Consider the following 11,100-nt stretch of genomic DNA (forward strand, 5'->3'; position numbering starts at 1 on the left):
TGACGATCCGTCGAGAACCCAACCGACCGACAGTCAACGGACCAATGATCAAGATCAGTTCCACTCCACACTTGCACCAAAACTCAAACGATGCTAACAGCAGAGACTGTGGAACAACAAGAACGGTATATATGCTAGTATATCTTAGTATATATATATAGTTAAGGCTCACCGGCTACTTGACCATCTTCTTCTTCTGTGCGGATGCACAAAAAGTGCCCGAACTCTTACGGGAATCGGCAGCGCGCCGCGAGTAATGAGTATAATGGGCGGGGGCACTACGAATGTAATGCGGGACATTACGTTGAGAATGCGGGTGTCGCGGGAGGCGTGCCAGAGATAAGTCCCTGCAGTCGCACTGTGTCCTCGGTGGCTCAGATGGATAGAGCGTCTGCCATGTAAGCAGGAGATCCCGGGTTCGAGTCCCGGTCGGGGCACACATTTTCATCTGTCCCCGTTGACGTATGTCAACGCCTGTAAGCAGCTAAGAGTTGTAATTTCACAACAAGAACGGATCACAGATAACCCATAAGCGAGGACGTCCCAAATACACGTCGTCTAATCAGACGACCGACCAAACGGCCAAGCAAGGTCGTTGCCACTCAACCGGCAACCGTCGGACGAGTGATGGCTATCCTGTCCTTCCTCGCTACTCCACGCCAACCGACCAACGCTGAGCCAGTACGCCGAGAACATTGAAATTAACTTGTCAGTCAGAATCACACAAACTACACACAGTTTCACGAACACCTGCACGAAGAACTCGACGATACTAAAGGCAGTGACTGTACAATAACAAAGACGAACCACGAGTCGGCACACACAGCCAACCCATAAGCGATCGCCGGCCAAATACAGGTCGTCCGACAAGACGACCGACCGACGATGAACCGAAGTCGTCCCCACTCGAATCATGTGTGTCGGCAATCATCGGGCGAGTGATGGCTATCCGCGCCTCCCTGGCGCTGCATGCCCCACTGGTGCTACAACGCGACTGCGCCAACCGACCAATTACTACACATCAGCACGGCGACAGCACTAAATTACACTCCTGGAAATTGAAATAAGAACACCGTGAATTCATTGCCCCAGGAAGGGGAAACTTTATTGACACATTCCTGGGGTCAGATACATCACATGATCACACTGACAGAACCACAGGCACATAGACACAGGCAACAGAGCATGCACAATGTCGGCACTAGTACAGTGTATATCCACCTTTCGCAGCAATGCAGGCTGCTATTCTCCCATGGAGACGATCGTAGAGATGCTGGATGTAGTCCTGTGGAACGGCTTGCCATGCCATTTCCACCTGGCGCCTCAGTTGGACCAGCGTTCGTGCTGGACGTGCAGACCGCGTGAGACGACGCTTCATCCAGTCCCAAACATGCTCAATGGGGGACAGATCCGGAGATCTTGCTCGCCAGGGTAGTCGACTTACACCTTCTAGAGCACGTTGGGTGGCACGGGATACATGCGGATGTGCATTGTCCTGTTGGAACAGCAAGTTCCCTTGCCGGTCTAGGAATGGTAGAACGATGGGTTCGATGACGGTTTGGATGTACCGTGCACTATTCAGTGTCCCCTCGACGATCACCAGTGGTGTACGGCCAGTGTAGGAGATCGCTCCCCACACCATGATGCCGGGTGTTGGCCCTGTGTGCCTCGGTGGTATGCAGTCCTGATTGTGGCGCTCACCTGCACGGCGCCAAACACGCATACGACCATCATTGGCACCAAGGCAGAAGCGACTCTCATCGCTGAAGACGACACGTCTCCATTCGTCTCTCCATTCACGCCTGTTGCGACACCACTGGAGGCGGGCTGCACGATGTTGGGGCGTGAGCGGAAGACGGCCTAACGGTGTGCGGGACCGTAGCCCAGCTTCATAGAGACGGTTGCGAATGGTCCTCGCCGATACCCCAGGAGCAACAGTGTCCCTAATTTGCTGAGAAGTGGCGGTGCGGTCCCCTACGGCACTGCGTAGGATCCTACGGTCTTGGCGTGCATCCGTGCGTCGCTGCGGTCCGGTCCCAGGTCGACGGGCACGTGCACCTTCCGCCGACCACTGGCGACAACATCGATGTACTGTGGAGACCTCACGCCCCACGTGTTGAGCAATTCGGCGGTACGTCCACCCGGCCTCCCGCATGCCCACTATACGCCCTCGCTCAAAGTCCGTCAACTGCACATACGGTTCACGTCCACGCTGTCGCGGCATGCTACCAGTGTTAAAGACTGCGATGGAGCTCCGTATGCCACGGCAAACTGGCTGACACTGACGGCGGCGGTGCACAAATGCTGCGCAGCTAGCGCCATTCGACGGCCAACACCGCGGTTCCTGGTGTGTCCGCTGTGCCGTGCGTGTGATCATTGCTTGTACAGCCCTCTCGCAGTGCCCGGAGCAAGTATGGTGGGTCTGACACACCGGTGTCAATGTGTTCTTTTTTTCCATTTCCAGGAGTGTAACTGGACAGTCGACATCACAGGCTGTACACTATTTCACAAACACTTGGACGAAGAACGCGACCAATGCTAAAAGCAGTGACTGTGCGATCACAAGGACGAACCACGAGTTGAGACGCACACCGCCAACCCATAAGCGATCGGCGAGTAAATAGACGTCGTCCGGTAAGACGACCAACCGACGATCAACCAAGACCGTACCCAGCCATCTGTGCCGCAACGGTCGGGCGAGTCATGGCTATCCGAACCTCACTGCCGCTCCAATCCGACCGCACTTCTGCCCCGTCCCAACTGTCCGACTGCCAGGTCCGAACTCCACTGCTGGCGCGTTCCAACTGACTTCATTGCCCGGTCCGAACTACACTGCTGGCGCGTTCCAACTCCTCGGACGACACACGACGACCAGCAAGTAATAGCAGTCCATCAAGGAGAACACGGCAGGGCCTATATCGATAAGCGCTGCTGCTGCCGCTGCTCACGCGCAGGCAAGGCAGCAACTCAGTGACACCAGTATTTGAAAATTAACATAACGAGGCGGCAGTACGGTAAAAACAGGGTGTTGAATAAAAGATGGCACGAACACAAGCCACGCACGGCTCAATAGTCACCTTGGCAACGAACAACGAGAGACCAGTTTGTTGTTACCGGCTCTGTAGAATGTTTGTTTTTCTTGACGGAGCCACAGCTTCACCTCTGCTTGCACTGATTCATCACTATAAAAGTGAAATCCTTGGTGTTCTTTAAGTTTTGGCAACAGATGAAAATCGGATAGGACGATGTCGAGACGGTAAGGAGGATGTTCGATGACTGTCACCCCAAGGAGTCGTATTGTTGCAAATGTTGCAACGCTCGTGTGTGGTCAGGCATTGTCATCCTGAATAAGAGGGTGCTCCATGTGTGAACGAACTCTTCGAACACAAAACTCGATTACAGCACTCTGTTTCTCACGCACCGACACAGTTACGGTACACACTGCAATTTTACACACTGCAATTCGGAGCCCTTTAGCGGCAGAGGTCTCCAAATACGTAGAAATGAAGAATAGTGATGTAGAATGTTAATAACATTTGTTTTTTAAAAAGCTTTACGAGTTTTCACATTAAAATTCGGAGGCTTTACTTTTCAGCACAACCTCTCACCTCCAGAAATCTACTAAGAACTTTTCGAGTTTTGGATGATCAGTGTGTATCAACACTACAAATGCAAAATGTAACTGCTGTCGACACCATCTCAGCGCCAGGTCGAGTATGTCTGTCTACTACGGTATCTTCAAAACGGTTCAAATGGCTCTAAGCACTATGGGACTTAACATCTGAGGCCATCTGTGCCCTAGACTTAGAACTACTTAAACCTAACTAACCTAAGGATATGACACACATCCATGCCCTAGGCTGCAACAGTAGCAGCAGCGCGGTTCCGGACTGAAGCGCCTAGAACCGCTCAGCCACAGCAGCCGGCTACCATATCTTAAGACTTAATGTATCCTGCATGCCAGAATGTACTTCGGATTGTACCAAGTTTTAATTTTGTTTTCATTCGCGTATAGAGCACGCGAAGAATGACAGCTTAAACTCCTCTGTGCGTGCTGAGATTAGTCCACGAAAATGATACGTAGGGGGCTGTTGTATATTCCCGGATGATTCATTCCATTCTGGTTTTCAGAACTTCATAAGTATGCTTTTGTGAGGGAGTTGCCATCCATCTTCAGGTTTCTTTCATTTTAAGTATTTCCGTGACTTTTCCCATGGGCCAGACAAACCTGTGTCCTGTCGTGCTGCCCTTCTTTTTTTACTCTGAATATTTCCTGTTAGTACGATTTGGTATGAGTCCCACAGAGTTGAGCAATATGCTAGGATGTGTTGCACGATAGTTTAGTAAGCAATCTCCTTTGTAGGCTAAATGCATGTTAGGGTTCCGTACCTCAATTGGTAAAAACGGAACCCTTATTGGTTCACTTCGCTGTCCGTGCGTCTGTCTGTCGGACAGTTAAGATTCCTTTTTCTCAGGAAAGGGTACACGTATCAGGTTCAAATTTAAGTCACAATCTAAGGTCTACGGTTGCTTGACGGTGTGAAAGAATGAAGCTTCTAAGTCAGTGCAATGAAAAGGTACACATTTTGATACTCGCATACTCACTCGTCAAAGCCCCCCGTCGGAGATTCGATTCTTCCCTCGGGCATGGGTGCCTGTGTTGTCTGTACCGTAAGTAGGTCTAAGTTAGATAAAGTAGTGTGTGAGACTAGGGACCGATGACCTCAGTAGTTTGGTCCCATTAGCCACAAATTTCCAAAACTCATCAAAACCTATAAGGTACAACCTGTGGGTCTAGAATCATGAAATTTGGCAAGAAGCACGGTTTCACTGTAAAAGTAAAGGAAAATTGAACACTTTGAATTTGTAATTACATCAAACGAAAAAGAAAGTTTGCATCTGTTTTCCCAGTGTGTCTGTCCCTCCGTCAGTTAAGCCCCTTTTTCTGAAGAACGGGTGGGTGCATCAGGTTTAAATTTATACCACATACTGATGTCTATAGTTCTTTGGAGGAGTAAATACGTTAAGCTGCTAAGTCAACGCATTTATGTCACATATTTTGTTATTTTCAAACTCACTCATTAGAAGCTATAGGGTACTTCCCCTTGACGTAGAATCATGAAATTTGGCAACAAGAACGATTTCACAGCACAAGTAAAGAAAAAAACAAAGTTGTTATTTTGTAATTATATCTCACGAAAAAATTTTCTTTTGTTGTTTGTTGTATGACTTCGAACTTGAAATTACAACATTATCGAAAGTCTTGAAGTCCCTGGACAAATCTCTTGTCAGTATCAATGTCGACAACAGGCAAAAATCATCAAAATTCTCGATTCCCGGAATGAATGAAGTGTGTACATACATAATCAAGTTTGTACGGAACCCATAGTGCGTGAGTCCTACTCACATCTGGCCAATTTTTCCAGTAGCCTATCAATAAACCGAAGGCTACATCCCGAGATACCTACTTGTGAACCTGTCTAATCATTCCATCCCCGAAAATCGTCACACCCAAGTATTTTCATGAGCTGACTGCTTCCATTTGTGACTAGTTGATATGTACCACTTTGAAATCCTATGACGTTCTGAACATATATTTGTGCGATTTTTCCTTATATTACTTCAGTGTACGTAACCGAATAAGTTACGAAAAGTGTGACGTTATTATTAATACGGTCTGCTAGGTGACTGATATACAACATGAACTGTAAGAGCCTGCACTCATTGTTCTGTGACATTTCTGACATTACTCGTACATTTGTCGATGCCTCTCCATCCAAAATAACGTGCTGCATCCTCGCCAACAACTAATCCACAATCCAATTACAAATTTCGTTTGGTACTCCATATGAGCATACTTTCTTTTGTATCCCGCCTGGACGACGACGCGTGGGTAGGAGAAGAAGCAGGAAAAATACGTCGGTACTGCAGTGGGTAAAAATGGTTTACTGGTGCGAGAAGGAATACGTAACTTTGTACGGATGCGAAATCTTTGACCCGTCGTATGGAGAGCAAACTGAAGCGAAGTTTCGTGGCTGGCTGCACCTGATGAAAAGGGGTGAAGCAGTCGCGGAGGTCGTAGACCTCGACAGCACCGGCTAAAGGGCGCTGTCGTCTGTGTCTCGTGGTACTGCCAACCTTCGAAACTATGCTTTGTTATCGATACCACACTTTCGTTAGTGAACTTTGCGGTGGTAGCGAGCCAAATACTCTTTGTAAGTCAAGAAATACTGCATTCACTTGATTGTTTTCATGGAAAAAGCGCATGGCACGTTTCGTATGACCGATGTTTCCGGAATCGTTGCTGCTTGGCAAGGAGACGGTAATTCTGCCCAACATAACTCATTACGTTTGAGCTAATACTACGTTTTAAGATTCTACAACAACTTGGTGTCAATGATATTGATCGAAGGTTTTGTGGATCATTTCTGGCCCTTTGTTGTAGTTGGACATGGCCAGTACTTTATTCCAAATACTTAATGCTTCGTTGAGGGTTTAATCTTGCTCCTCCAAAAATTCAAGTCCAGTTCCTTATCTGCACTTGCTCTCCAGAATAACGCGCAAGCTGGACAACGGAGCGCGGGTTCCATGTGCCCCTGCGTTGTTTACTTCCCTGCCTAACAAGCTTAACTCAATGCGCTGTGCGCTATGCGAGCCGGCCGTTAAAGTAGTAAACGGCGGGATCTTTGCAGCAGATGCCAGCCAGTTACATTACGAGAAGAGACTGCTACTTCTGCGCGATAAAGCTAGGCGGCAAGATCGCTGTACAAACGGAAAACCAGACAACAGGACTGTGGCAACGGGAAATGGATGCATCCACAGCAACAGTTAAAATTCACAATATACACTGCCGGACAAAAAATAGTACACCGCTTAAGGGGCTCCGGAAAGGCTCAAAATCATGAAAAGTTCAATTTTTACTTTTTTGCGTTTTCTGAATCTGTAGACTATTACCTTTTAATAGATATATAATGTATTCAATTCCGAAGACTACAACTATTTTTAATTTTTTTTTGAAATGTGTTCTACATGGGCGTGACCCACTGTGGCGCTGTTAAACTGCTGTCAAATGGTGTTATTATTAACGTCCGTGTTCATCAGGTACATTTTAGTGATGTGAGATAAAGTATGTGTTGTGGCTAACCTGTGATGGTTCAATATATATCGCTGGTGTGATTGTCGATTGTTTCATGTTTATTTACTCTGTCGTTATCTCGAAAATATTCGTAATTAATTCTGTTTCTTGAGTCTCTGTTTTGTTGAAGTATAATAATGAGTAAAGGTAAAGTTGCTGTTGCGACTTTCAATGATGGCAACATTGTAAGGTGCAAGGTATTTAGAAATATGGGAATGAAGATAGGTTCTAACATGGTATGAGCGATGCTTGCTTTAGACAAGGAACGCCTTCGGGCTGCAGACAGGGCTGTAAAGAGTCTAGAAATACAAGCAAGAGTAAACAGGAGGAGGAACAAGAGGAAGCTGGAGGAGGAGTTTGCAAAGGATGAAGATAATCCATCCTATGGACCTGGAATGCACTAAAAAGTTAATCCAATCTTTGTCGCTCGATTCCCAAAACTTTTATTTTCTCATACTAATTACATGTTTTCTAAGGATCTTCCAAACATATTTGTTTCAAACTTTCAGTAAATGTTACACAGTACCTTCTGCATAATTTAACAGAGCCTTTTTCCAAAAAACTGTATATTTTTGAATATATAAATAAAAAATTGCAAAAAAATGTTGTGAATTTTCATTACAATTGAAAAAAAATCATCTTTAATAACTGAACTAAAATTTTGTAAAATCCCTGTGTTAAGTTGTAGCCCATATTCCAATAAATAATCTGTAAAAAGTTCAACTTCCTACCTCAAATACTTTGTGAGGAAAGATGTAATTTATAAGCGTTATTTTAACATTGCAAGTATAGGGCGTTCCGGAGCCCCTTAACAGGTTTCCAGTTCAGTCAGGGTTTATTGTTCCAACGGTGCATGTGGAGTAGATTAAATGATTACCTTTACAGTTCAATAGAACAAGCGTTTCTGAGGTACCAGGTATCGACCCGTGCTGAAACACTCATATTAGTACGTTGTGTAGCCTCCAGGGGTGGCAATGCAGAATCTGACATCCAGTACATCGTACTGATGGCGAATACTGTCCTGGGATACGTTTTGCCACGCCTGCTCGTCCTGTTTACATAGTTCTGTAAGAGCTGAAGGCTGACGAGTCGCACGAGTCATTTCTCGTCCCATCATATCCTAAACGTGCTCGATTAGAGGCAAGTCTGGAGACCGTGACCGGCCGCGGTGGCCGAGATCTTCTAGGCGATTCAGTCTGGAACCGCGCGACCGCTACGGTCGCAGGTTCGAATCCTGCCTCGGGCATGGACGTGTGTGATGTCTTTAGGTTAGTTAGGTTTAAGTAGTTCTAAATTCTAGGGGACTGATGACCTCAGATGTTATGTCCCATAGTGCCCAGAGCCATTTGAACCATTTCGAGACCGTGCTGGCCAGAGAAGTTGCTGCACGTTGTTCAGCGGTAGTACTTAGCATGGTTTTAATCTGCGAACGGGTAGGACTACGAAGTATCGGACGATTCAGATTCCGCAATGGCACTGTAATCATAACAGAAAACTTTCCCATTCTATTAAAATCAGCTGCGACGAATAAAAGGAAACAGCACATTGTTGTGTAAGCAAACTTTGTTTAAATTTATATATAAGAGGATAGAATATATCTAGGAGAAAAATTTGTCTAACGGTTTAAACGCTCTGATATTGTAGTTAAAACTGACTGCGAAAAAGAAATCTAAACCACACATTTCACAGCACAGCGCTTTTTTTCTTTCAGTCGATTTTAACAGAAAACGAGTACCGCATTGTTTAAGAAATGTATAGCATATGTCCGTCTGAATGTTTATTGAGTATTGTGCAAAAATTTTCAATACTCAATACTCAATAAACATTCAGACGGACATATGCTATACATTTTTTAAACAATGCTGTACTCGTTTTCTGTTAAAATCGACTGAAAGAATATGTATATAATTAATGGTGTAAACGCATATAGTTGAAAGTACACGATACTAGAAGCAAAAAAGTCTCAGTAAAGATTGCGTCGACTACTAATATGCATACCTTATGCATATTAGTAGTATGGACCAAAACAAGAAAAAATGCTCTGTAAACATTTGCTCTAAAACGCATACCTTAAAAGTTATGAGCAATTGCTCATTAGAATGTTGTGTTTCCAAGTAGCGAAGATGAGCACTTTCTCTTAGCTCTTAAGGTATGCATTTTAGAGCGCATGTTTTCTGTACATTCTTTTTGTCTTGGTCCACATTACCATTTCCCAAAATATGGAAAGCAAAGAGCTTGCAGTAGAAGAGATTTGCTTCACAGTATCGAAGATGCAAAATTGCTCATTGCTCTTAAGGTATGCATTTTCGACCCTATGTTTACTGAGACTTTTTTGCTTCTAGCATCCTGTACTTTTAACTGCATGCGTTTAAACCATTAATTATATATAGAGGCCTATATAATTTAGAGTGTCGTCTATAAGAGTATCATGAAGAAATCTGAAGTGGACCTCTCTCATATATATAAATACAGACTGATATATATAAATACAGCCTGACTAGAAGACGGAAAAGGTTGAAAGGACACATTATGAGATATCAAGGGATCACCAGCTTAGTGCTGAAGTATGGGGATGTAAAAATCATAGAAGGAGACCAAGAGAAGAATACAGCAATCAGATTCGGAAGGATGTCTGTTGAAATAGTTACTCGGAGATGAAGAGGCTTGTACAGGATAGAGTAGCATGGAGAGCTGATTAAACCAGGCTTCGGACTGAAGGCCACACACGACAACAGGTACCTGAATTTACAGTCTTTAGATACGTGTGTTTTCTCACCCGCCAGGGTAACTGAGAGCGCTAACGCGCTGCTTCATGGTCTTGGGTAGGCGCGCTGGCCCTGGATCGCATCCGCCTGGCGGATAAACGGCGAGGGCTGGTGTGCTGGCCAGCCTCGATGTGGTTTTTAGACGGTTTTCCACATCCTGCTAAATGAATTCCGGGTTGGTCCCCACGTTCCGCCTCAGTTACACGGCTCGCAGACCCCTGAACACATTCACACTCTTCCATGGATTACACTAGATGCAGACAGTTGGGGTACACTAATTCCTTCCCGGGGGGTATGGGGTGGCGACAGAAAGGGCATCCGGCCACCCCTTAAAAAAAATTAACATGCCTCATCCGATTAATCAGCACACCCCGCGAGTCGGGATAAATGTTTGGAAAGATAGAGATATGTGTGTTTTATCCTTAAACTGAAGTTTAGCCGATTCCTTTCAGTACTCACGTGGATGACTTCACACTTGTCATTGTTTAGAGTCAGTAGCATCATAAATATAGCCTGTTAAAATCGTTTTACAGTTTATTTTACCATCTGATGACTTTAAAAGATGGTAAATGACAGAATCATCTGCAAAAATTCTAAGAGGACTTCTCAGATTATATCCTAAATCATTTATGTAGATCAGCAAAGCAGAATGCCTGCAACACTTCCTTGGCGAACGCCAAATAGTACTTCTGCTTTGCTTGATGACTTCCTGTCAATTACTATGAACTGTGGCCTTTATGACAGGAAAACAAGTAACTCTCACCTCCAGAAAATAAAGTTACATCATTTAATTTTGCTTATACGGAGGTACCAGTCTGCAGTCCCGATACACAAAGGAATATCCGCGCCACATTACCGCAGCACACAGGTAGGAGCGCCAGAAAAGAAAGTCGGAGATAAAATGGAAATATGTAAACTGAAGATTGCCGCGCGGAATTAGCCGAGCGGTCTATGGCGCTGCAGTCATGGACTGTGCGGCTGGTACCGGCGGAGGTTCGCGTCCTCCCTCGGACATGGGTGTGTGTGTTTGTCCTTAGTATAATTTAGGTTAAGTAGTGTGTAAGCTTAGGGACTGATGACCTTAGCAGTTAAGTCCCATAAGATTTCATACACATTTGAACATTTTGTACACTGAAGAGGGAGGGGACAGAAAGGAAATGAAAGGGAGGGAACTAATGATATCAGCTGAATCGGGACATT

At 45.2% G+C, this 11,100-nt stretch overlaps 1 non-coding gene across 1 annotated transcript; it reads left to right on the forward strand.

Annotated features, from left to right (window-relative positions):
* Positions 1-363: 363 nt before the first annotated feature.
* Trnat-ugu (transfer RNA threonine (anticodon UGU)) lies at positions 364-437 on the forward strand. Its single transcript has one exon. It is a non-coding gene; the product is annotated as a tRNA-Thr (tRNA).
* The last annotated feature ends 10,663 nt before the right edge of the window (positions 438-11,100 follow it).

Source organism: Schistocerca cancellata, chromosome 6 (assembly GCF_023864275.1).
Source record: "Schistocerca cancellata isolate TAMUIC-IGC-003103 chromosome 6, iqSchCanc2.1, whole genome shotgun sequence".
NCBI classification, from domain to species: Eukaryota; Metazoa; Arthropoda; class Insecta; order Orthoptera; family Acrididae; genus Schistocerca; species Schistocerca cancellata.